The 27,500-nt window shown below is 34.9% G+C and overlaps 1 protein-coding gene and 1 non-coding gene across 3 annotated transcripts in view; one reads left to right on the top strand and one right to left on the bottom strand.

Annotated features, from left to right (window-relative positions):
* The window catches only part of PTPRD (protein tyrosine phosphatase receptor type D), a 2,510,439-nt gene that overhangs the window by 18,159 nt on the left and 2,464,780 nt on the right, over positions 1 to 27,500 (top strand). The gene's annotated exons all lie outside the window — the stretch shown is intronic.
* On the bottom strand, positions 26,588 to 26,663 carry TRNAS-GGA (transfer RNA serine (anticodon GGA)). The gene has a single exon. It is a non-coding gene; the product is annotated as a tRNA-Ser (tRNA).

The raw sequence follows: 27,500 nt of genomic DNA, 5'->3' as shown, positions 1-27,500 counted from the left end.
ATTCAGTGCAGTTCCATGTGGGCTCACGCACAGATTTTTTAGGGCTCCTTAGGTAGCTATCCCGTATAGCCTCTACAGATTCGTCACTGACTGATGGCCTACCAGAACGGGGTTTCTCCACCAAACTGCCGGTTTCCTTCAACTGCTTATCTCACCGAGTAATGTTACTCCTATGTGGTGGCGCTTCATTATGAATGTGCCGATATTCATGCTGCACTTTGGTCATGGATTCGAATTTAGTGAGCCACAGAACACACTGAACTTTCCTCAGCACCATCCACATCTCGACTGGCATGGCCGTGGGCTTCTCTGCTGTATACACGGTGTCACATCATCATCTGCTCATGTGCACATGCTGCCACATCATCCTACAGAAACTGGGAGGGTTTTCCTTTTATTTGGTGCAGATTTCACATTTCTATCGTCTTTTGTTGCTTTCCTGTGACTGGTCAAAAGTGCACCATGACTTTACAGACACACTGTTTTGCCTGTGTATGAGAGAGACTCAGTGAATGTGAGCAAGTTAGTTACCATATATATACTTACACATGTGTATGACACATATGTTATATATAAACATAATTAAGTGCTTTAGGGAAAAATGTAAAAACTTTCTTTTTTCTGTACTTAGTATACATTCTATAACAAAATAAATGATTAATGCATTTGATTACAAAATAAGCAGTTCACTATTTTTAAATATAGTATTTAATAGTAATATTGATAGGAAACCTGAGTTTTAGAAATAGTCAAACTCAGATCATTTTTAACTCTACTAATTACTAGATTTTTGATATTCAGCCATTCACTAATGTCAGCAAACTTTAGTTTTCTTATCTGTAAAGCAGATCACCTATTATGTACCTGAACTTGTTTTTGTAACATTAAGTCAGAAAGCAAGTGTGGCTAGAAACACACGGGTATATTTGTAGGGCTAGAAGAAAATTATTTTAAATAAAAATAGCTTTAATTAAATATTTAAAAATATAAATTACATACATAAAGAGGTAAAGGTAATGACAATATCTGGTCCTTTCTCTTTTAGATTCTATAGTCCTTAATTATTGTACAATGAACTATATGTATTTTATCCTCTTAGTACACAACATTATTATATTATGTTCTTAATTTAAAAAAAAATATTTTATTTATTGATTTTAGAGAGAGGGATGGGAGAAAGGTGGGAGGAGGAGTGGAAAGTATCAACTAGTAGTTGCTTCCCGTATGTGCCTTGACTGGGCAAGCCCAGGGTTTCGAACCGGTGACCTCAGAGTTCCAGGTCAGTCTTTATTCCCTGTGCCACCACAGGTCAGACCATATGTTCTTAATTTTTAAAGTCGTATTTTAAATTTCTTATGAAATGTATTCTGGTATATTTGCTTTTTCTCTCAGTAAAGTAGCTATAACTTATAGAAAAAGTATTTTAAATTGCACTTTAAGGTGGACTTCGAAGAAGAGCTAATGCAGATCACTGATATATACATAATTTTAACTTTAATTTATGCATAATGACACTCATGAATCAAAAAAAATAGTTCCCAGAATGATTAAATGATGTTGGAAAGTTGTATTTAAGGCATGATATGATTCTGAAGCAACACAGCAGAATGAGCCTAAAAACAAAACCTATTTGCCGGTTGAAGATCAGCTTATTGGTGATCCAGGTAAGAAGGACAACATGTCTTTCCGAAAAGCCCAAGTTATTTTTGCTTCACTGTGTAGAAATTTTAAAGCCAAGAGAGCTTACTGAATTGTCACTGATTTTGCTGACTTATTTGGAAGTAATTATTAGTTATTTGAAGGAAAATTCATGAAAAGCTATTCAATTAATTATAAATTGTCTCATATTTTTTAGTTCATGTATTTTTATTTATTTACTTTTCACAATTAGTGTTGTTTAGCAATTAAGTTAACTTTTTTTTTCTTAAAACTGTTGCCTAAATAATTAATACAATCCTATGGATTTCTGTAGATACAATATGTTAATGGATTCTTTGATTTAACCTATGCTTTTTTTTTTTTGTCTTTTTTACTATGAAAACATAACCTGAGTTAGACAGGAAGCACACAATATAAGCAAATTAGTTATTTTAAATTCTGAGGTTAACATATGGTCTAATTATCTACTATAAAAATTATCATTTGAATAATCAAGTCAGTCTGTCATTGAACTGGGGGGGGTGCTCTTCTGAGTGTTTTTTTTTTTTTTTTTTTTTTTTGCTCCTTAACAACATGAAAGTAAAATATGTATTACTTCTACCTCTTTTAAGTGCAAATTATTCCATAAAAGAAGCAGCATTTTTTTTCACTTAATTTGATACTGCAAAGACAGGCTCAGAAATCTGTATCCATACTTCAGTATAAGGATACAAATATTTTATCCTCAACTGCCCTTACCACACATCTTTGAACTAGTAGACATCTTGTGATATCTCATTAGACAGAATAATTGTTGCAAGAGTGTGATCTTGTACCTCTGAAGCAGTCTCTCATTGGATGAATGGTGTGAATGACTAAGTGGGTCAGTCCCAGAAGATTGTAAGCCATTTGTTCTCATTAGGCTGCCAGCCATAAACTCCAGCAACATACCAGGTTGTTTGAGAAATTCAGCAATTTATTGGAGGCATTTTTATACCTACTTCTCTTACAGCAATCAGCAGTTCAAAGAACATAAATTAACTGAAAATTCAGGTATAAATAGCATCACTTTATTTTTGCTATATTAAGCTCCTTGCTTTCATTTTGACTGATTTGATATTAATCAGTGATCATCATTTTATAGGTGCTTAATCCTTTTGAGTTTAGTTAAATGAAGTTCGAAATATAAAAAAAGACACTTCTGATGTCACTAGGAAACACTGTAAAAGCAATATCCAGAGAATTTAAATCAAGACATGTGCAATATAATTTCTCCTTTATTTGTGTTTAAGGAAAATAGGGAATCCAAACTTTCTCAGGACTAAAGGTAAACTGACCTCTGTAAATTACCAGTAAAGGGAATTATATAGTCTGCTTGTTTAGGCTTGTTCTACACAATGGATGACAACTAATATAAATGACTCATAATAAGTAGGAAAGATAAAAGCATAATTTATGGGAGTTTAACTTTTTTTTATGAAGAAAGGAGAAATCTAAGTACTTCCTGTTTTACTGATAATGTGATTTACTATGTGCTGAATATATGTTTTTGAAAACAAAGAAGATTGTAATAGCAATAGGAGAGAAATAACTAGAATAGAAAAACACCTTTATAGGGTAGAAGAAGGATTTCCAAATTGTAAATTTTCTATTTTCTGTCGCTGCAAATAAGAAAAATAATTTTTTTGTCAAGGTTACAAATAGGCTTAGTTTTGTTTTTTTTTAATAGAAATACATACTTTGCTTTATGTTTTCCCGTCATTTGAAAATGGTTCATTAAAATCTTTGTCTCAAGTTCCAAAATGTTGTCTTTCTGCCAAAGTTCTTAGAAGAATTCTCAATTCTTTTTGTATTAATATGAAGTCTGTTGCATATATTGAAACAGGATTATTCATGATACATCCTTAGAGAAATATAGACATATTTGGAACAAGAACACAGTTCTACAGCCATGGGTCACCTCCAAATCCCTCTATTTTTCTATATAAAACTTGATGGTCTAGGTTTAACCAGTCTGTAAGTATAAATTAAGTCATATTTGCAATGTTATTCAATTAATAATGAGTTTGTATTCCCATATTTTTAATTGTAAGAATGTGGGGCCTTAAACAATGTCCCTTTCAGTGTTTTCTTTCTGTTTTCATGGGCAGTCATTCTTACATGTGCTCTAGAAGTGTATTACTGAAATTCTGGTTTGTGGACCGGTAATATGTGTATCTCCTGGGAACTTATTTGAAATGTAGAATCTCAGATCTTACCCCAGGCCTTTTGAGTTGTCTTTAGTTAACAAAGATCCTCGGGTGGTTTCTATTTTTTTTTTCTTTATTCAGTGAGAGAAAGGGAGGTAGAGAGACAGACTCCTGCATGCACCCTGGCCTGGATCCACCTGGCAAGTCCCCTAGAGGGTGATGCTCTGCCCATCTGGGGCATTGCTCCATTGCTCAGCATCTGAGCTCTTCTTAAAGCCTGAGGCAGAGGCCAGGTAGCCATCCTCAGCACCCCGGGCCAGTTCGCTCCAATCAAGCCATGTCTGCAGGAGGGGAGAGAGAGAGAGAATGAAAAGTGAGAGGGGAAGAAGTGGAGAAGCACATAGTGTCTTCTCCTGTATGCCCTGAGTGGGAATCGAACCTGGGACATCCACACTCCGGGCCAACGTTCTACCACTGAGCCAACCATGCAGGGCCAGGTGGTTCCTATTAAGGTTTCAGAAGCACTGATTTAGAATCCAGCTGCATGTCTTTTTGATCTGGTTTACTGGTCAAAGTACCATCCATTTATATACTGTCAGAGGACATAATGAGTCACTGCTTGACCTTGTATGATTGGCATGGCTGTTATTGGTAGCTGGGGTTACAACTCAGTCTTTATGAAATGTTTACAATGTTCTATCCCTTCATACTTTCTCTCAACCATATTGTAATGTTAATAACCTTTTCTAAACTTTTAGGGATAAAGTCATTTAGTAAACTGAAAGTGTAACTTAGAATCAGCTGCTCAATTTAACTTCTGTTAGCAGTCTCAGACTTTGCCAGGGTCCTTGCAGGACACCTCCTCACTTAGCTCACAGCACCTTTTTGTAAGACCTCTTTGCATAAATATTGGACCCATGTTTTTGAGGAGTTCAGACCCAACTCCTAAGAAGTTCTGGCAGAATAAGAAGATTCTGACATATGTCAACCTTGACTCACCATTAGAGTTCCCATAGGTGATCTATGTTAGACCTTATCTTGACAATTTCATATAAATGCTGCACAACAAATTATCCTCAAACTCAGTGGTTTAAAATAAGTAACATTCATATCTAAGAGTTTCTGGGGTCAGGAATTTAGGAGTGGAGTCTCAGCAGGGTGGTTCTACCTCAGAATCTAAAAAGGCTACAGAGTGACAGGGGTGGATGGAGGTGGGGAATGCAGGCACCTCAGGCCTTAGTCAAAGCTGCAGGCTTCAGCCCTCACCATGGGAGTTTCCTAGGGCTGTTTATGACATGGCAAGAGAGAGAGAGGGGTGTAGTGAGAGACTAATGGAAAGAAATTCAATGCTGCCTTGTATGACCTCCACCCATGTCCACCATCACTTCCACCTGATAACATTCAGTGACGATGAGTCACTAAGTGCAGCCCTTTACACATGCAGTCAGATGACAAATCAGCTCTCCCTTGGCTTCTGCTAGTGCTTTCCTCTTTTCCTAATTCTAAGTTTTTTTGTGTGTGTTTTTTTGTTTTGTTTTTGTTTTTTCATATTCCTCTGAAGCTGGAAACGGGGAGAGACAGTCAGACAGACTACCGCATGCGCCCGACCGGGATCCACCCAGCACGCCCACCAGGGTGTGACGCTCTGCCCACCAGGGGGCGATGCTCTGCCTCGACCAGAGCCACTCCAGCGCCTGGGGCAGAGGCCAAGGAGCCATCCCCAGTGCCCGGGCCATCTTCGCTCCAATGGAGCCTTGGCTGCGGGAGGGGAAGAGAGAGACAGAGAGGAAGGAGTGGGGGTGGAGAAGCAAATGGGCGCTTCTCCCGTGTGCCCTGGCCGGGAATCAAACCCGGGTCCCCCGCACGCCAGGCTGATGCTCTACCGCTGAGCCAACTGGCCAGGGCCTAATTCTAAGTTTTATACCAAGTAATGCCATGTCCACCTGACGTATTATGGCTGTCACTGGATCCATCAGGTTCTGTTTTCTCATGTCAGGAATTTGCTGGGCCCGGGTTACATTCTGTCCTCTAGATAAACAGTGGATGGCCCTGGCCGGTTGGCTAAGTGGTAGAGCATCGGCCTGGCGTGCAGAAGTCCCGGGTTCGATTCCTGGCCAGGGCACACGGGAGAAGCGCCCATCTGCTTCTCCACCCCTCCCCCTCTCCTTCCTCTCTGTCTCTCTCTTCCTCTCCCACCGCCGAGGCTCTACTGGAGTGAAGATGGCCCGGGCACTGGGGATTGCTTCTTGGCCTCTGCCCCATGCGCTAGAGTCGCTCTGTTCGCAACAGAGTGATGCCCTGGAGGGGCAGAGCATCGCCCCCTGGTGGGCAGAGCGTCGCCCCTGGTGGGCGTGCCGGGTGGATCCCGGTCGGGCGCATGCGGGAGTCTGTCTGACTGTCTCTCCCTGTTTCCAGCTTCAGAAAAATACAAAAAAAAAAGAAAGAAAGAAAGAAAAAAAAGAAACAGTGGAGGGGCCTCTAGCTGTTACCATGGTAATTCATCTGTAAGCTAGAAAGGGATGTCTTCTCCCTGTGCCCCCTCTTTCAGTTTCTGGGATTGCTGCTTATGCTCTAATGCCTTAGTCATCTTATTGAAACAGTTCCTTCAGTTTTACTTATAACCTCCTTTACAACTCTTTCTTTGCTTCATTGGGTTCACATGTGAAACTGAACTTGGGAAATTTGACTGTGTCATTCCACACTTCACTGATAATTTTCTTTTTCCTCCTGTGACTAAATCTTTTATATTTGGTCAAATTTATCATGTTTGCCTCCTTCTTCCCTTAGACTATGTTCTATTTCAAGGATATTCTCAGTTTCTCTTGATAACAAGAAATTTCCAGATCCATTTGACTTGTTTACCCAGACAGACATTTCTGAAATTCCTATTTAGGTTCATGTGAGCATTCCTACTATGTTTAGATATGATTCCAACTTTACATGGAGTCAAAGGCCTGAGTCCTGATAAGATCCTACACGTAGGGCAAACTTTCAAGAGATTCTTTTGTATTCAGACCTGTTAAGTCATTGGCAAAATCTCTTCTCAGTTTCTCGTTTTGTACAAGAGTATTCTACTTCATTAGTTCTTCAGTAAGATCTCCTTTGATAAGGCTTATATATCAGAAAAATAAATGTTATAAAAATTTAAATATATATTTTAAATATTATTAAATACTAAAAAGAAGAAAAAAGCACCGAAGAGTTATAGGCAGTGTTGGAATAGTATGTAAAATTTAACTAGGAGCCACGCTTTCACTGAAAAGAATGCATTTGAGTAAAAAGCTCATGGAGTAGATACATGTTTCAGGTGTCCTCCAGATTCTTGATGACATCACAGGTGATAATTTCTTACATTGAAATATACTTAGTACTTTATTTTTTTAGTAGAAAATTTTAATAATAAAGTGTTCCTGTATTCAGTGTACTCATTTTTAATTTTGAATACTGTCTTTAAAGTCCTAACTATGTTTCTCTTATAGCATCAGTGTTACAGTATGAGTTTTAATTCTATGGTTGATTCTATGGCTGGACCATTTATCTCGGTAAATGCGATTAAAACCTATTTTTGGTTTAATTGTTTAATCACGTGTTTGTATGTATGCCAAGCCACAATGGCATCTTAATGGTCCTGTATAAGCAAAGGTACTTAATAACATTTATAAGAGCACCTCCAGGTGGAGACTCCCCACTTCTGAAATTCTTATGGCTGCCATGAGCACTAGTATAATCATTTTATATAGCCGAAATAGATCACAGACCCTGGAGTTAGATATACTTTGATTTGAAACTTGGCTCCTAAATTTAATGTCTGTCCCTGTGCTGAAACTACTTAATAATTAATTATTGCTCACATATTTTGAGTCAGTCGTTATATAAGGTACTAAAGATAAAAGGGTACCTATAAAGGTCCCTATCATGAAACTAATAGTTGCCTCCTCATACATGAGTTATCTCATTCCCTTTCTAAAACACTTTTTACTTTTACTTGATAACTTACAATGCATTTTCACCTCTGACATACTAGATACTTGTTACAATGAGTTTTGAATTTATCTTTTATTTATAATTTTGCAGTGATAACCCTTGTATATAAGCTATATTTCCACCTAGTAAAGTATTAACATGAACTTTTTTGTCAGCAAGATCTGCTTCCATTCAATTTTTGGACTTGTCCCCTATTTTCAGCTTTCATTGAGCTCACTGTGTTTTTTTCCCGTTCATCTGTTTGTAGAACCTTTATATCTATGCCTGAGTTCAGTGGTTCCCACACTAGACTGTGTGAGAATGTGAAAGGCAGAGAGTAGATCTCCAGTTTGGCATCTTAAATACCTTGTTCAGTGCTGAGAACATGGAATAAATGAAAATTGTCCTCAAGTGTGGAGGTGTAAGAGAGCCTGATATCCTCTGGTGATTAGCTATATGCTCCTGGCTGTTTAGTTTCTCCAAGTCTCAGTTTCTCCTTATTAAAGAATGGATTTAAGTATGGCCTGTATATCAAAGGGATGTTGGAAGGCATAAATACAATAATATGGATTAGGCTTATTTAAAAATGTCTGCTACTTGATAAGCCTTCCCCAAATGCTATTACCTCCTTTTCTCCTCCTTCCTCTTTCTCTTCTAATCTAATCTCCCCTCCTCCTTGTAATGATGATGATAGTAATAATTACTATTATTATTACGTTTTCATATTTAGGAAGAAGACACTGTTTGAATTAAGTTGAAAAGGCTATATATATCATAGATTCTAATTAATTCAAGTTGATAAATAATATTTATTGAGCCTTTATTAGGTCTATAGCACTAGAACACATGTTGTAGAAATACTGGTGATTGAATACTCTTTTCTCAGGAATGTATTCTAGTATAGAACATGTTAGCATCTGCCAGCCAGGGAAGCGGAACCCCGAGGGGAGCAGGACTGCAGTGTGGAGCTGCCCTCTGCCTGTCAGCTGCTCTGACTTGCTTGTGCATTATCGGTCCCAGTGCGTCTCTTCTTGCTTCTGCTTTCACCACTTCACTTTATCAATTTAATACCATCTCCAGTGATTTGCTTTTAGTGCTAAATATCACCTCGAAATCTTTTATTCTATTTATTAGATGTTTTATTTCTAAGATCTTGTGGTGAAATAATCTGTCTTTAAAGTCTGTTCTTAAATTTTAGAGAAATGTGGCCAAGACAGTTTCATGTAAAATGCAAAGGATGAGTGAGTGAGTGTTGATTTAACAACTTATAGGGTTAAAAAAGCAAAGAAAAATCTTTGTAAACTGAGAGTAGTCGTCAATCCAAAAATTTAATTATCTTTACAACAAAAAAAAGCATCATTTATAAATGTCATGGGTGTGTATGCACGCACCCATAAATGTCTGAAAAATCATTTGACAATTGACAGTCCTTTGCTCTCTTCTAAGTATTGGGTAAGAGGAAATAGCTTTCTAAACAGTTTTGTCATTGCTACATTTTGGTTTTCAAGAAATTTTATGCCCACAAGCAGATCTGATGAAACACATAGAAGAATGTAGTTCATTCTTTTTTAGATTCTACTGTCACTGTGGTTTGTTTTTCTTATAACTAACTGCAGAAGATTTATTCTCACAAACTACTTTAGGTGGAATTGCCATGTAATTTTTATGCCTCCTTAAAAAAACTGCTTTTTGACATCTTTGCTGAATATTTTCATTCCCATGCACATTCTTTTTCTATATCACTTTTTATTGAGCTGAATATAGCAATTTGAGGTTGGCCTCGTACCAGTCTATATTTAGCATTCTTTCTTATAAAACTCCTATAACCATCTCTGTGAAGGCTACAAAGATATAAGATTAGCTTTTTTTTCCTTCCCATTTTATGCTGATAGTTCATGCCATTTAATTATAGAAAAAAAGTGAGTGTTTTTATTGACTCTACTCTATGGTTGCAAATTGTAGATAGACACTTACTTGTCTAATAACCTAAAACAAAAATATAAGAAAAAATTTTTTGATTATTTAAATCTTTTGCAATTTATTTTTGTTAATTTTTATTGGCTTATGTTTTGAAAAGCACATCGTACCTGTGTAGCTTCAAGTAAATATTTCATATTAGGTATAAATCTTTTCATAAAACATTTATAATTACAGTTTTGTGCTTACACTGTATTCCTTTTCATTTATGTACATTAAATTTCAGGTTCTCTTTGCTAACCTAGTTACATCACTGAATGGAATTCATTTACATATGACTTTCATGCACTTGTTTTTAGTTTGTTTTATGTTGTTTTTGTTATTTAAACTGTTTAAAAATATCAAAAATGGGAAAGTCAGTTGTTATCATGAAAAATCTATAATATTTTGATAGGGGCCTCCTTCCCTACACATTTGTGTGTGTGTGTGTGCATGCAAGTGTGTGTATATGCATTTTACCTGCTAATCTAAGCTCTTTTGTTTGCATTGACAGTACTTAGAGACACTTTAAACTTTTTCTATTTTTTAAAAGAAACATGCCATGTATAAAATAGGCTTTTATATTCATTATATGTGTTGCTACAGTAGTTAACTATATGTATGATACTTCTCCATGAGATATTCAACCCTGAAATTCTTTTGGGTTTGAAGTATTCAATATTGAAAAGGCTTTTGGGGAAATGTAAATATTTTGTCTTAAATTGGATAATATTTTTTATTTCAAAGATGAATTTATTTAATCAGATAAATTACCTTCTAACTATAAGATTGGATGAGAGTAAGAGGGTGTATGAAAAGTAAAGATCATGAGCTACTGTCTAAAGATGGCATCAATCAATGGGAAAATTACACAAATAATGTTGAATGGAAGGAGCATTAAATATTAATAATTATTATTTTAACGTATTTCACAGTTTATTTTAGAGTTTTCAAATTTTTAAAATTATTAAATAGAAGATAAATTTGTTTATTATTTTTGTCATTAAAATGTATTGTCAGAAATCTCAAATTTGTTAAGTTATACATTATGCTATTTTTAGTCAAAACATAGTTTGGGTGATGCTGTCAAAGATCCAGCAGAAAAATGAGTGTTTCAATTTCTTGTTCAGAAATAGTCCAAAAGGTTTCCCCATGTTTAACTAGTGGAGCTTCTTCTTATTCATTCATATTTTCATCCATTGAACAAAACTCTTCTGCAACCAACTCTATGTTAAGTCTTTGAACAGATGAACAGGATGAGGTCCTTTCCCTCAGTGAATTATCTCTACTGGTATATGTCATTTGTTGAGATGCAAATAGCTTCCACCCTGCAACTATGTTAAGAAAGAATCATAATAATTTAGTATGATATTTACAGATGGGAAAAGTACTTGTATGACTATTTTTATTTGGGAACCAATTAAATTTATATTGGACCATGGATTTGAGGAATGACGTTTCAATGAAGGATGAACTAGAGTTCTTAGTTTAAGCTTATGATTTTATTTCTTGTATACTGAGACTTGTGACTTTTTTAATTACCGGTACCTACCAGAAAACATAATTAAGCAGAATATTAGGATATATACACATTTACTTTTGCTTGATGAATTTGGGTCAGTTTTGTAATACACAAATCACTCAATATTCTTATCAGTAATTTAGTTGAAATCATTAGCATATTGACTATGCATGTATGTATATTTTTATAAAATATAAAATCTCTAACATAACTGCCAAGTTCGTGGGTGCCACCATCCCATCAGTTCTTTGGCAGTCTCTCTATCTTCATTCTATAGTCCTCTGATTTAAAAATGGCTCATTTTTTGGTCTTCTTCTTGGTTATCCTACATTTCATCGTTATCATCTAATTATCATGTACCATCCTCTTCCAGATTTTATTACCAATAAGCCATACTTGCCTGACTAGATTTAGATGAACTTAGTTCATGCTCTTGTCTGTGTCAAAAACGTGTCTCTTTTTTTTGCCTCCACCCACCTTATTTCACTTCTATTATTCTCATATGTTATTAGGTAAAATATTGTTCCTATTAACCATTTCTGTCACTGTAAACTAGGTTATATTACTCCATTATTAACTTTCAAAGTGGCTTTGAATTACTGCTTTACAGTATTTATTCCAATTACAATTATTTCTGTAATTTTTATTTTGTTTAATATTATTAATTCTTCTAGAATATATATATATATATTTGTCAGAAGGTTTATTATTTTTTCTTAAATGAGAATGGGGGAGGCAGAGAGACAGATTCCTGAGTGCACTCCAACTGAGATCCACCTGGAAAGCCCCCTATGTGGTGATGCTCTGCCTATCTGGGGTTATTACTTCATTGCTTGGCAACTGAACTATTTTAGCACCTGAGATGAGGCCATAGAGCCATCCTCAGCACCCAGGGCCAACTTACTCCAACAGCCATAGCTGTGGGAGGAGAAGAGAGCGAAAGAGAGAAGGGAGAGGGTGAGAGGTGGAGAAGCTGATGGTCACTTCTCCTATGAGCCCTCACTGGTAATCAAACCTGAGACATCTGCATGCTGGGCCAATACTCTACCGCTGAAACCACTGGCCAGGGCCTGGTCAGAAGTTTTATTTTGTTTTGTTTATACAGTTATTCAAAGCATAGGGAGAATTCAGTAAGTTTATATTAAATGGATGAATACAAATTGCATTTGCTCTAAAGTGGAAATAATCAAGAATAGATACATAGTAATACTAGAGATGTGGTGGGGGAGACTTCTAGGATCTTTTCAAATTTTGAATCTGTACTTTGGCTAGGTGAAAATAAACAAATAACTTATTTACATAATATAGGTATGATAAAACATACTAATAAAATATATATTTTAGTTGTGTAAACTTGCGAATTGTGGCATTAGTTCTAAATTATTATGAGTACAACCTCAATTTCACATTTTATTTAAATCTTATGTTTTAAAGTGGGATAAGATGCCAAAAGCAACGAAGGCTATGCTAAAAGAGAAAGGAACAATTATAGGAAAGTAGTATGAAAAATTCAAACCAGATTTGGAAAGTGACCTTCATTGATAAAAAATGGATAATGGTTCATGCTGCTATTGCTGACCAATAGTTTTGCCCAAGTGCTAATTAATCCAGGAGCATGTTGAGCTGTATATGATTGTAATATGTGGTTTGATCCTATAAGACATGATGTACTTTCTGTGAGGAGTAAAGGGCAGGACTTCCAAGAAGCACTTGGTCAAATCTCTATAAAAAACTGTTTAGCTTTTTCACTTCTGCCAAAAAGCTACCATATTATCCCAAACATTTCCAACTCCATAATTCAGGCATTCTTGAGCGTGAGATGTTAAGACTTCAGTGTTCTTGGTTTGAAGTTTTTATTTGTGGTAATGTTAGATGATTCCACTTTCTTATCAGTAATGTAGTTAGATGGTGATTATCTTGTGAAAAATATTAATTATAAGAACCTACATTTGAAAGAATCCATCTATAAGGAATGTAAATATATTACATTTTTAAAAATATCACTTTAATTCTTTTTAATACTATGATATATCTCAGAAATGACCTAAACTGCTGTGACTAAACTGAGGCATAGTGAAATAAAAAAGGTGATTTACCCAATTAGCACAGCAAGTGAGTTGTCTCACTCCAGCATGTGGTAGGTAATTGTACACAATATAAGTACACCAACCCCGCTGAACTGCCATTAATTTAATTCTTGGTTACTATCACTGAGGATAGCATCATAGTCCTACATTAGCTGAAACTATGAATGCCTCTGCTTGATCACTCTGAATATTACCTTAATAACTGTTTGATAAGCAAGCACATCTTTAACTGCTCCTGCCATGACATTCATCATAATGTTAAAAGAGAAGGTTTAAATTGTTTGGTAAAGTCTATAAATAAACTTGTGAATCTCTCCTTTCAGGAATAGAGTTGTTATAACGATCTTGTCTTAAAATTCATTTATTGGTATCTATATCTTTTCTCAAAATTTAGAATACACTTAAATCACTGGTTCCTTTTAAGATTAACAAACTTCTTCTAAGACTTAATAGTGTTTCTCATTTGTTGAACAGATATTACTACAATACTTATATATGTACCAGATAGTATTCTAGATATTTTGTAAGTATTAGCAGTTCATCTTCATACTAGTCCTATGTGAAAAGGATGACTTCTGTCTTCATTTTAGAAAAGGTGAAATTGAAGTGCAGATATGACATAAATTGCATAAATGTACACACATTTGGAAAATGGAAGAACTGAGACCGGAACTCAGCCAGCCTGGCCCCTAAGTCTGCACTCTAGGCTCCTGTGTTTTGCTGTCTCTTATTGAAAGAGCAACACTATGACTGAATGTTTGAAACCCCCAAAATTCACAGGTCTAAACCCAAATATGATGGTATTTGGAGTTTGGCACTTTGGGAAGGTTAGTAGGCCATGAGCCTGGTGTTTCCATGATGAGATTAGTGTCTTTATTAGAAGAGGAAGAAAGCTTGCCCTTTTTCTCTCTACCACCTAAGGATACAGTGTCAGGAAGGTTATCTGTAAACCAAAAAGAGGATCTCAACCAAGATTCCAACCATGCTGGAACCCTGATCTCAGAATTCCAGCCTTCAGAATGGTAAGAAACAAACGTCTATTGTTTAAGGCAAGCAATCTATGATATTCTGTTATAGCAGCTCATACTGACTAAGACAGCAATATTTCTCTGGCAAACATTCCTTATTTGAGGAAAGTCAGAAAACTACCGATATTTGGTTCTCATTAGACATGCATGTCTATGTTATATTAATATCTGTATGGGTCTAATGAAACTTTTGGTGTAGCAAATTAAGTGTAATGGTACTGTGGGAAGAAAATTGATTTAAGGAGCAATACTTCTGGGTATGTGTACAGATACACTAGCATGTGATATAGTGCAAATCATTTTATCTCCCTGAGACCTAATGTTTTCCTTTGAGGGTTAGGTATTATAATTTATAAATTTCAGGTATTATAGTTCATAACTTTTAGTGTATGACAGTTTGCAATACTACTCATGATTACAATTATTACTAGAATTTATATATCATCACAGAGTGCCACAATTCTGATAGATTTTCTATTCAATCCCGTACCTATCCATAAAATATTTGAAGTGGTATATATCATCAAAATTTTTTCTTAAAAATAAAAGAAAAAAGTAAAACAAAGGAAGCAAGAAAATTTGAAAGCATCAGAAAATGTTTTAAGCTAACATTATGTTCACAACATAGAGACACATAGACTTGTGTTTAATTTTAAAGGATGGATATATTGATACAGTTCTATACACAATTGATTTAAATAAAAACATTATTAAGACAATGTGATGTTTTATTTCAAAAATTACAATCTTAAAAACATTTTTTATAGTTCTTCTTAAATTTTTACTTATTGAATTGATTGAGAGAGGAAGAAAGATGGCAATATACACAGTGAGAGAGAGAGAGAGAAAGAGAAAGAGAGAGAGAGAGAAAGAGAGATAAGAACGTTGATCTGATAGATATGTTGTTGCTTGCACCCTGATTGGAGATTGAACTGGCTACCTCTGTGTTTTTTGGGACAATGATCAATCCAACTGAGCTATTCAGCCAGAGCATAAACATTGTTTTTATATTCTAGCTAACGTGCTATAAAGTGTATAGTGACATCAATGTTATCTCGTTGAAAGGTTGTTTAACATTAAGGAGCTGGATAGGCTACTAGAATGTGTTACTGGAACTATATGGAAAAGGAGTTAGGTTATGTTCTTCTGAGTTTATCATAAGACAAAAGTAAAGTTATTGTGTAATTAAGCTAGAAAACAAAGAGCTAATTTTCTGATTCTGATTTCTATTGATTTCAAAATTGATGAGAAAACTAATATGAAGGGAAATGAGAATGCTTTAGGCTATTACTGATTTGCAACATAAATTTGGCCATATTATAATCTCAATTAAGCAAATCTTAATCAATAAGAAAGTGAGGTTCTGAATTTTTGGTTATTGATCAGTCTCATTTATTTGTAAAACTACAAATGACTCATACAGCAGCTAAATGGTACTTGGTAATCAACCATTCCTACTGGTCTCCTTCTGCATTTTTGTATAAAGAAGTGAAATCTCTAAAATAAAATAAACATACTTACAACCAATTATTACTGTTAGGATATAATATAAAATTTTATAAATATAAATTTGTACTGGTTTTCTATCTGTGATAAAATAATGTGTATTATAGTGTCTTTCTAAACCTAAATTATTGTTATCTGGGTACATAATTGTCTTTAGATTAGAAAGTTCAAACAGAGTTCAAGAAATACTCATTGCTATACCTTGAAACTGATATTTAACTTATAATCATTGAAGAGTAGATTGTATTTTTGTTACTGTAAGAACCTCTAAAATTATATTAGTGGTGATATTGATATTCTATATGTATACATCAGCTTGTTTTATTCAATAAAATATCTTAAGTTCTGTGTTGATTTCCAATTTATAGATGAGTGCTTAACCATCTAATATGACAAATCATATTCTACCACTGTATTAGTTTTCTATTGCTGCTGTAACAAATTATTATAGATTTAGTGACATAAAACAACTCATATTGATTATCTTTACATTTTGGGAGGTCCTAAGTCCAAATAGGAACTCACTGAGTGAAAATGAGTTCAGCAGGGCCCCACTCCTCTGGAGGCTCCAGAGGAGAATTGGTTTCCTTGCCCTGTCCACCTTCTAGAGGCTGCCTGCATTCCTAAGCTTGTAACCCCTTTCCATATTCAGAGTCAGCATTCATATTACTGTGAACTCTGCTTCAGTCATTGTCTTTTCCTGGTTCTGATTCTCTTGAATAACTCTTGCACTTAAAAAGGCCCTTTTGATCACATTGTTCCCATGAGACAATTCATATCATTTCCCCATCTCAAGATCTTTAGCTTAGTTATATCTGAAAAATCTTTTTTTCTATGTAAGATAAAAATATGAAAACATTTCAAAGATTAGGACATAGACATCTTTGGAAATGGGGAGGGCATTGTTATGCCTGCCACAGTAAGTATAGTAAGTATTTTAAGGTGGGATAGGTAGGCACCCACCTAAACAAAGCCCATTTTATTTCTTGGAAAAATATCCACTGTGATGCACTCCTCTATTTCTCTTAAATCCACGGGCTACCATAGACCAAATACTAAGTGCATGTTCACACACAGATGCACACACATACAACTGAAATCATCACCATTAAAATTAAGGAAGGTTATCATAGTTAAGTTGAGCAAAAAAAAATTGTACCTCTATGAAATCTGTAGACTCAGGGTTAAGAATGCTTATCAGTGACTTCTATGACATGCTCAGAAATGTGATAAGAAAACCTTTGTGATGAGAAAGTCTTTCAGGTGAAATGAACTTCTCTGCTTCCATAAAAGCAGGTTTTGTAGAAAGATGAGCAGAGAAAGGACCTCTTCTGGCCGTTAAGAAACACAAAGAGGCCCTGGCCAGTAGGCTCAGTGGTAGAGCGTCGGCCTGGCATGCAGGAGTCCCGGGTTCGATTCCCTGCCAGGGCACACAGGAGAAGCGCCCATCTGCTTCTCCACCCCTCCCCCCTCTCCTTCCTCTCTGTCTCTCTCTTCCCCTCCTCCGAGGCTCCGTTGGAGCAAACTTGGCCCGGGTGCTGAGGATGGCTCTGTGGCCTCTGCCTCAAGCACTAGAATGGCTCTGGATGCAACAGAGCAATGCCCTGGATGGTCAGAGCATCGCCCTCTGGTGGGCGTGCCCCGGGGGATCCCGGTCAGGTGCATGTGGGAGTCTGTCTGACTGCCTCCCTGGAAGGGAAAACTACAACTTGGAAAAATACAAAAAAAAAAAAAAAAAAAAAGAAAAAAAAAAGAAAAGAAAAAAGAAACACAAAGAGTAGCCTTAGTTATTCATGAATTTCTAGTTAAAGTTTTCAATCCTGTGAGGACTGCCTATATTTCCTGCCTCTTGAGTTTTACAAACCAGTGTGATGGAATCTGCTTTTACGTACATCATTCCAATTCCACATTCAATTGAATCATATTCAAAGCATGAAATTTACTGTGATAGGAGTATTTACACCATGAAAATTGGCAAATGTCATGTATGTGGGAAATAGAGCCATTTATTAAATATTTACTTGCACACAGACATAATCCTGAACCCTTCAGTTTCTTTCCCTTTACACAAATTATTGAATCAGTTTTCTTGCAGTAAAAAGCACTCTGAAGGACTAATATCAACCTAGTTACAGATGAAAGAAATTACAGAGTGTGATGGCTGATTAAAATAATTGTCCCGTAATTGGCATATGTTTTTATTTATTCAGAACATTTTACTGTTTTGTCCTTAATTGCAAAAATTATAAATGAAAAATCAATCTTACACATGGTTACTGTTTACACAAGTTATAAGTACAAATGTTAAATAGAATAATGACTACAGTAAGAATATGACATGACCAGTCAAGATCATTTGGAGATTTTAAAGGCAAATGAATTGTTAATACCGCTGGTTCAGAAATTTTCCTTCAACCTGTATTTTTATTTATCATTTACTATGGATGATCCATAGCTCAACAGGGATGGCAGAATAATGAAGATATAATAATTAGTTTATAATTACAAATTTTGTCTGGCTCTAAACACAGAATACATTGGTTTATAAAACTAAACTAAATATTTGGAAGGCTCATTTGATATGTCTATTAAATTATCAGAAATGGATATCTTTATTAAAGAATGAAGATGTGATCTGCTTTTTTTAAAGGTTACCCCTATATGCAGAGTATTTTTAAAAATTAAAATTTATAGTGTTTAAAATAAAAAAAGGATTGACTTTCTAAATTATTTTGATGACATTTTAAAGAACAATTTATTTATTTGAAACAGATGTTCTCCACTTCTATTTCAAGTGCTTTAAATGGTAAAAAAAAAAAAAAAAAAAGGTGGAAACCAAATTGCATGGAAATAAGTATCAGAGACATTCCCTCAACAAACATACAAAGATAAGGGAACATGATAGCAAATTAAGACATTTTCCATTTGGTGGCATAATCCTTGTTAACAATGATGTATTTAACTTGGTTAATTTTTTTGTTCATGGATCTCTATTTTATATTTATAACCACCTGTAGTGTTTTTGACAATGTGAAATAATAATTAAAATATTCTTTTGGAGCTATTGAACATATGGTTCTTTGAAATCTCTGTTGATTTTACTGTGACACTAGTTCTATTTTTTTTAATATGTTTTCTCAACATGGTTATTTTAAGTTTTACTGAAGCTTTAGCAGTAAGACAACCATTTAAAAGGAAAAGAAGAATCTGGATTTATTTCTATTTTTTGATAGGAAAATGGGCTATGTAATAGCTTTAATGCATGCATTGTCCAAACTAAAAATAAAAATATGACAACTTGATGCATTTGAAGTAATTAGGGTAAGATGACAACCTTTACTAAATGCAATCAAGTATAAGAGACAATAGCTTTACACATTAATGTCATTTAGCCACTTTATTTCAGTGTGGCACATTAATTTTTAACAACAGTCAGCTTCATATCTAGACAGTGAATTTCCTGCCTACAATAGATTTCTTTTTTAAATTTCAAGTATTGGGATTCAATTTTCAAGGGTAGGGTTATATATTAAACTTTATAATTGTGAAATAAAAGCATCATATAGCACTAAGAGTATGAAACAACGTTTTTAAACAACTGATCGTGAAAAAAACACATAGAATATTGTTTGAAAAGTACAATATGTTTCTAAACAGTTGTCATTGGTAAGTCATTCACATCCTTTTCCTCTACTGAAAATTCTTATGAGATATCATTAGACTGTTACAACTTATAGTGGAAAAATCAATGCAGTAAGAAAATTAAATTTTAGTGATAGCCTTTAGGCAAAATGTAATATTACAATGCATTTTAGCTTCCCCTGTTGTTTATAGGCAAAGGGATAAAAGGAATCTGGGTTAGCTGTCAGTGCAAAATATTTTTTTAGAAGCCAACAGGCCTGCCTGTGAACCAAACTCTTTCTTAATGCATTTGTTCCTTCATTACTTAATAATGTGAAAATAACCATCTTAATTTGATCATTTGAAAGGTCAGAAGTCTGTTCTATTTAAAAAAAGTTGCTAGTCAAAATCAATGAGGAGATTCTTCAACTTCCTAGGAAAAGGAGTTAACAGAAAGAAAATGGATTACTCTCCTGAGCAGTGTAACAACAACATGCGAACCACTAGGGAGTGGAAGGGTTGGAGGTGGAGAGAAATAGAAAAAGGATGATGAGAGGACAGAGGGAGAGCGTAAGGCTAAAATGGAAAATTTGTCATGCAGCCTCATCTCTTGTGAAGATGTGACATATATACTACACTTGAGGTGGTTTGTAATCACCGTAAGCGGCCACTTTCCTTTGTTGGCAGACAGATATGGATTGACATTTATGCATTTTACTCATTCTGTATCGGTAACAAAGTCATGCTTTATGTCAGTGATTTAAATGACTATGTTCTTTTCTTAATTACCAAAAGAAATGTGCACAGTTAATTTCAAGATTGTCAACAAAGACACTAGTGTTTTACAACTTCTTTTCTACATTAGATCATGACTAAAACTACATTTATTCCCTTCATAAAATGCACTGGCTAGATAGAACACATCATTTTTTTCAAATTTGATTTTCAGAAAAAGTTTTTTAATTCTCCTTTTGAAATTTTTCTGTTATTTTATAGTAAATATTAATTTTTTCCAACTTGCATAGTCTTCGAGTATGATTATAGTTAGTATTTGATAATTATCTGTCAGCTTTAAATTTTTAATAAGAATCATTAATATCTGAAAGTATTTTGGTATTAATGTTTATGTCCACAATATCAAATAAGAGGGAAAAAAAGCTAATTTATTTTTTCGAGTGAAGATAATCGGTGATTTTATATGGCTCACAAAAATTAGGGGATATTTCAAAAATGAATATGAAGTGATAAAATATCCCCTAATTTTTGTGAGCAGTGAAGTAATCTAAAGGGCATTGATCATCTTAATATCATAATACTGAAAATATTTTTGCATACTTCAAAAATAATTATTATATTTTTCTTGATGATTTTTGTTCTTTAGATTTTTTAGTCCACTCTACACTTTTATTAACTTGTTCACCATGAGATTAATTCTCAACAGTTTCTGTACTGTCATTTTAAATTTTTGGTTGACAATAAAGTGAGAAAATTTTATTTAGTCAATGAATAATTTAAAGGTGCTGGAAGAATCTAAGATATATATATATATACACACATATATATATATCAACCACATATAGTTTAAAGTAGTAGGAATTTTATATAAATTAATACAGAAAGCATACTTTTAAAACTGATCACTTAATAATGTCTTTCTCAATTATGCTGTGAAAATGACCTGTGTTGCATTGCTTAAGCTATCCAAGGGATTAAAAACTTTAACTCACAAAATTATTAGAATCACACACTTTTTAATCAAAGCCAAAACTTAGAAAAGATAGAATTCATCTTCATAGTTGCATCCTCATTGTACTGGTAAAGTGAAGACAGAAATGAGTTGTGGTTTCTCCATCATCATAGATTTGGGGTTTTACTTTGACATACTGACTCAGAGTATGTTAATTATTTCAATATACTGTGCTGCTTCATTTATTGAGAATAAATTAGCATTAAAGTTCATTTTGAAACTCTATATCTCTGAAGACCTGGGTAGAAACTGTAATAAGAAGTTTGAAATTGTAATCTAAAACAATAGGATAGGGGGCAGAGATTGGTCATGAAATTATAAAAGTCCTAAATTAATTTCATAGTAATTTAGAGAAAATAACCAGGTCTACTTAAAATTACACACACACACAACCACACACACACATCCACCTATCTGCTTACTCACTATGCATACATTTATCTTACTAATATGTCCTAAGCTCTACCTTCCCATCAACTTCAATAGCATTTTTATAAAGTCATTGTATTTTTTAATGTTTCTTTTATTGATTTTGGGAAGAGAAAGGGACAGAAAGGAAGAGAGACAGGTACATCAATCTATTCCTGTGTGTGCCCTGAGGGAATCAAACTGGCAACCTCTGTGCTTCGGGATGATCCTAACCAACTGAGCTCTCTGACCAGGACAGATCATTGTATCTCTTATAGAAGTTTTACACAGGATACTTTCTCATCCTGTTTGCTCCTATATCCAAATATTTATCTTAATTCCCTTTTACACAGTTCAAGTTATTGATTTCACATTCTAGATCCATTTGTGGCGAACCTCATGCACATTCCATGCCGATCCAGCCCTGTGCTGCTTCACTGTCCTGGATTTCTTCTTATCCAGCTTTTTCAGCCTTCCCATGCTTTTACTGAATACAGTTTCCATTTTCATGGGCCTTTCTTCTTCCCCTAATGTTTGAATTTCCTCATTTTCTTATTTATGTATTTGTTTGTATATGTGTTTATTATTTACTATTGTTTTTTTTATTTCTTATTCTCAAAAAATAATTGGGCTGGAAATAACATCTTTCTATTCCCAACAAAAATGACTTGAATTATGTGTAATATGTGTAGAAAATTACTAGATGTGTATACAGAAACAAATTTGTGAGTTAAGGATTTCCTGTTAAAGAATTTTGCATTTGGAGCTGAATTCGCTTTAATGTTGGAGTACAAACCGCTAAACCATGCAGATATAGGATAAGATTGTCCTTTCAGTAAGATTAACATGTATTTTCATTTCCAGGATTTGAATTCTTGTTCTTCTAATATTTTTTTTTTTACTTTTAACTATGAAGTTTCAGGAGCCACACCTATATTCACAAGTCAGATATCTGATAATTCTGTTGGAGGTTGCAAAGACTCTGTCATGTTCTTAATGATCGCTTTCCCAGCCCATATACAATGTTAGTTCTGCACAGTACCTCATCTGGATTAAACCTGTTTTACAAGTTTTTAATGTTAAGTCCTCGCAGAGGTGAGAGCAAACAGCCTATCATGTGAAAAAGAGGAACTGAGATAGGAGGATGGACAATAGTTTATTTTGGTTTTAAGGAGACAGCAATTTGCCCCCAGAAATGAAACTTTTATCAGTGAAAGTGTCTACCTTCTTGTCTGGATAAAATGTAGATGCTTGATTCTTAACACTGAGTTGAAAATATAGGTTATGTTGTGTGGAAATAAGTCTTAAAATTTATTTCTTATGCTGAGTTATAGATATATCACAGATATGAACAACTACATTTTTCATTTTTTTATGAAGAGCTTTTTTTTTTATCTCCATACAACTGCTGACAACTTTATATTTAGTTTGGCTACCTGATGATTTAGCTTGTGATTAGCTTTTTAAGTCATTTTTCGAGTCCTCATGACATCATGCTTTTTCCAATTTACCTCACAGGAACAAGTTTAAAGAGTTGGTTAAATTGCTTTCTTCACAGTGTATTGAGATGATATGTTCAAATATATAAAAATGGACTATCAGTGGCTTGTTTCATTATAGAATACTTTGCATTCTAAACAACCCTCCTTCTCCTCCAGAAACAATATGATTGGAGAAAAACCAAAAAATTGTGAACCCTGTGAACTTACATTATAGTAAACATAAAATCAAATTCATATAAAATGTAAAAAGAAAACCAAGAATGAGTTAGGTGTAACCAGTTACACCCTTTTAAGGTAACTCCATATGTTTCAACTGTGTGCCGATACCATCTGTGAATTAAAGTGATTAACTATATTTTATGTAAAAGCTCACTATGTAAGGCTTGATTACCAAGGTGTAATGGGTTTACTTTCTTTTCTGATAATTCTACCTGTCAACCTTATCAAGCCCATGTGTGACTTATGTTTGAAGTGTGATAATGTAACCCTATAAGGTGACAAATGGCCAAACCATACATAAGTAGCTGAGGGAAGATCAAGTTAGTATCCTGAGACTCCAACACAGATTCCATGTCATCCACTGAGACCCCTCGACAACTACCATGAAGCACTATGCCTCTCTAAGCAAGTTTATTCGGTGCCCCATCAAAGCAAGGACTTAGACTTAGCCAGTCACTTGTATTAACCATGAGTGAATTAAAGTCTGTGTTATTTAGCTTCCTATTAGTGTCTTTGCCTATTCAGTTTACTCCTAATTACTTTAATTTACGTTGTGAAATACTAGAAACAAACCCAGCTAGAATAAAAGTAATATTTTATTTCAACAACTTACAATAGTGTAATGACTTAGACACATTGGCCTGATGGTCATTTAACTGTTTTATAGCTTTAAAAACACTCATTTCAGCCTGATCTATGGTGGCACAGTGGATAAAGCATCGACCTGGAACACAGAAGTCTCTGGTTCAAAACCCTAGACTTGCCTGGTCAAGGCAAATTATGACAGTTGATGCTTCCTGCTCCTCCCCCTTTGCTCTTTCTCTGTCTCTCTCTTTCTCCTCTCTAAAATGAATCAAGAAAATCTAAAATAAATAAATAAAAAGTAATTTCACTATAGTTCTTCATAAGGCCATTGTGTCTGGAAGAGTTAACTATCCTTTGAAAATACTCTACTGTATTAACCTCTACATCAGTACTTAGATCATGTATACTGAAAAAATCTGATTTGTTTCATTTTCTAAAAACCATAAAAATGGCATTAAAAATGAAAATCTATGTTTCCTCTCACCCTCTCTCATACGGTTTTGTACTGGAGGTGGGAGTTGCACAGTAATTGAATGCTTTTTATGACTGGATTTTTACAAATGCAGCTTTAATGTAGTATTCGAGGGTAGTGACTATGATTATTTGACAGATGAGGGAACTAAGACTCACAGAAACAATAAAATTTCAAGGTCACCCATCTAATAAGTGGCAGAACCTAGATTTAAAACCAGACCTGCCTCATGCTAAAAGCTAGTTTTTCTACTATATCATGGAAGCCTTTGGAAATTAATAATATCTTTTGATCTGAAGGTATGATTCTCTTAGATTATTATAAAGAAAATCCCCATATGCTTTAAAATGAGTTTACTGAAGAGAAGCATAAGGAAGACTGTACTGTGGCATCAGTTTTTAGTGAACTGTGGCAACATCTCTATAATGTAGTCTTTCTAACTTAAATTTTTATATTGACTAATAACCAGATATGATTTGTTGGTGCCTTCATAAAAGAAAAATAACTTTTAAATGTAGTGAATCATTAATAGCACATATTTTAACAATGTTATGTAATCTTAAAATTAGAAAAATGTGCTGCATTTTATCTACCTTGTCATAAATATTTAACATAATACCACACTACAATGCAGTAGTCATGAAATGGTGAGGCATAAATAAAAATGTCAAAGGAATCAGCAGCATAACCTTCAGATAGATTCTGCTGCTTATTGTTATGGGTTTCAGGTAGAGTTCATGGTTCAGAATCGTATTCATTTCTATCTCCTACTGTGGTCTGGACTGATGAACTTGTGCCTGAAGAAAAGGGGAGCCATACAGTAAGGGAAAATCACCTGGTGAACAATCAGGCAAAGCCTCCAAGCATGTCTGGAAAGGTTGACCACATTGGAGATAATAAGGAAACAGAGCACATGAGGCCTGAGCTTTAACACACAGTGAGCTGTGGCTCCAGTCAAATATAGACATATGAATGTCGTGGATTTAGATCAATCAGATTTGCAGATTTTTAGATGAGGCAGAGAATTGAATTGGCAGCTAGTCCTGGCTATCAAAATGCTGGAGAAAGCTGGCTATGGAATAAAATAAAAGTTTCTACCCCATGGTGTGTGTCTGTGTCTGTGTCTGCATGTATGTATGTGCATGCACACATATACACACACATGCATTTTTTCCAACATTTGATCTAAGTTCTTCAGATTTCCATTCTTACACAAGGATTCTTCAATTTTCCCCCTCAACACTATCTCCATTAATCAATATTATTTTTCAATATGTTTTTGTGGTTTTTAAGTTGTAATCAGTTACACTTCTTATCTGGTTGAAAGAAAGAGTGCATTGCTGGAATATTAAATTACAGTTTTGTAATTTCAGATCACTGTGATCATTTGTGACTTTCAAGCAAACTTCATAGAGCGACCACTGGATAATAGTTTGTAGAGTTCTTAATAAATTAAATCTGATAAAGCATTGTTTGAACTGTATAATATGGATATTCATGGACAATTTAGTTTATCAAGACAGCAAGTATGGGTAACAGATCTCAAAATAGAAGACAAGTCCAGTGGTTTGTGAAGGGAAAATAGATGAGAGAGAAGGAACACCATGGACTATTACCTCAAGATTCTTTTTGAAAATCTAGGAATATAAATTAATGATTTGACTTATTACCTTGTACATGAGGTAATATATATTAGAGTGGAATATGAAAATGATCTTTTTAATATATGTAGACAATTAGATTAATGCTGGCTTGTTTTATAGATATATTAATCATGTTAACCTTGAACAACAGCTATTTTTATTGGCTAAAGAAGAGCTGAATTTTATTTTTTATTTATTTTATTTTTAAATTTTTTTTATAAATAAATTTTTATTTTTTTTATTTTTATATTTTTTAATTTTTCTGAAGCTGGAAACGGGGAAAGACAGTCAGACTCCCGCATGTGCCCGACTGGGATCCACCCAGCACGCCCACCGGGGGTGACGCAGAGCCACTCCAACGCTCGGGGCAGAGGCCAAGGAGCCATCCCCAGCGCCCAGGCCATCTTTGCTCCAATGGAGCCTCGCTGTGGGAGGGGAAGAGAGAGACAGAGAGGAAGGAGAGGAGGAGGGGTGGAGAAGCAGATGGGCGCTTCTCCTGTGTGCCCTGGCCGGGAATCGAACCCAGGACTTCTGCACTCCAGGCCGACGCTCTACCACTGAGCCAACCGGCCAGGGCCTAAATTTTTATTTAAATGGGGTGATATCAATAAATCAGGGTACATATAGTACATATATTCAAAGAAAACATATCCAGGTCATCTTGTCATTCAATTCTGTTGCATACATTTAACCCAAAGTCAGATTATCCTCTGTCACCCTCCATCTAGCCCTCTTTGTGCCCCTCCCCCACCCCCTTCCCCTCTCTCTCCTTCCCTCTCTCCACCTCCCGTAACCACCACACTCTTGTCCACAGTCTCGTTTTTATGTCCCACCAATGTATGGAATCCCGCAGTTCTTTTTTTCTGATTTATCCATTCCACTCCATACAATGTTATCAAGATCCCACCATTTTGTTGTAAGTGATCCGATGTCATCATCTCTTATGGCTGAATAGTATACCATGGTGTATATGTGCCACATCTTCTTTATCCAGTCCTTCATTTTTTTTTTACATTGATTAATGCCTTTAAGCAAACTCTTGGCCAGTACAGCAAGAATCCATAAAAGAGTAGTGTCCTTAACATGTTCACCAAGTCCAAGTTGTCCCCAACACCATGCCAAATCCCTGAAAAATGCAACCCAACCCCAGTTCAGTCTGTTATGAGCTGTCACAAGGAGCAGGAGTCCAGGAAAAGTCCACATCCAGAAAAAGTCCACATGGCACTGGAATTGTCACAATTCTATACTTTGCAGCTCACATCCAAGTCCCAATGACTGCTGCTTCTAAGAGCTGAATTTTACTTGTACCCATTTTGCATACTAATTTCCCCTAGACATTTATATATCTTTTAAACTTTCTATTTTTTTTACACCTACCATTTTTTTCTGCCTTTTAAAGTCTGTTCCACCAGTT

This window comes from Saccopteryx bilineata, chromosome 2, assembly GCF_036850765.1.
Source record: "Saccopteryx bilineata isolate mSacBil1 chromosome 2, mSacBil1_pri_phased_curated, whole genome shotgun sequence".
Taxonomy (NCBI): Eukaryota; Metazoa; Chordata; class Mammalia; order Chiroptera; family Emballonuridae; genus Saccopteryx; species Saccopteryx bilineata.
The sequence above is the reverse complement of the archived record's forward strand: the minus strand, read 5'-3'. Positions and strand labels throughout refer to the sequence as shown.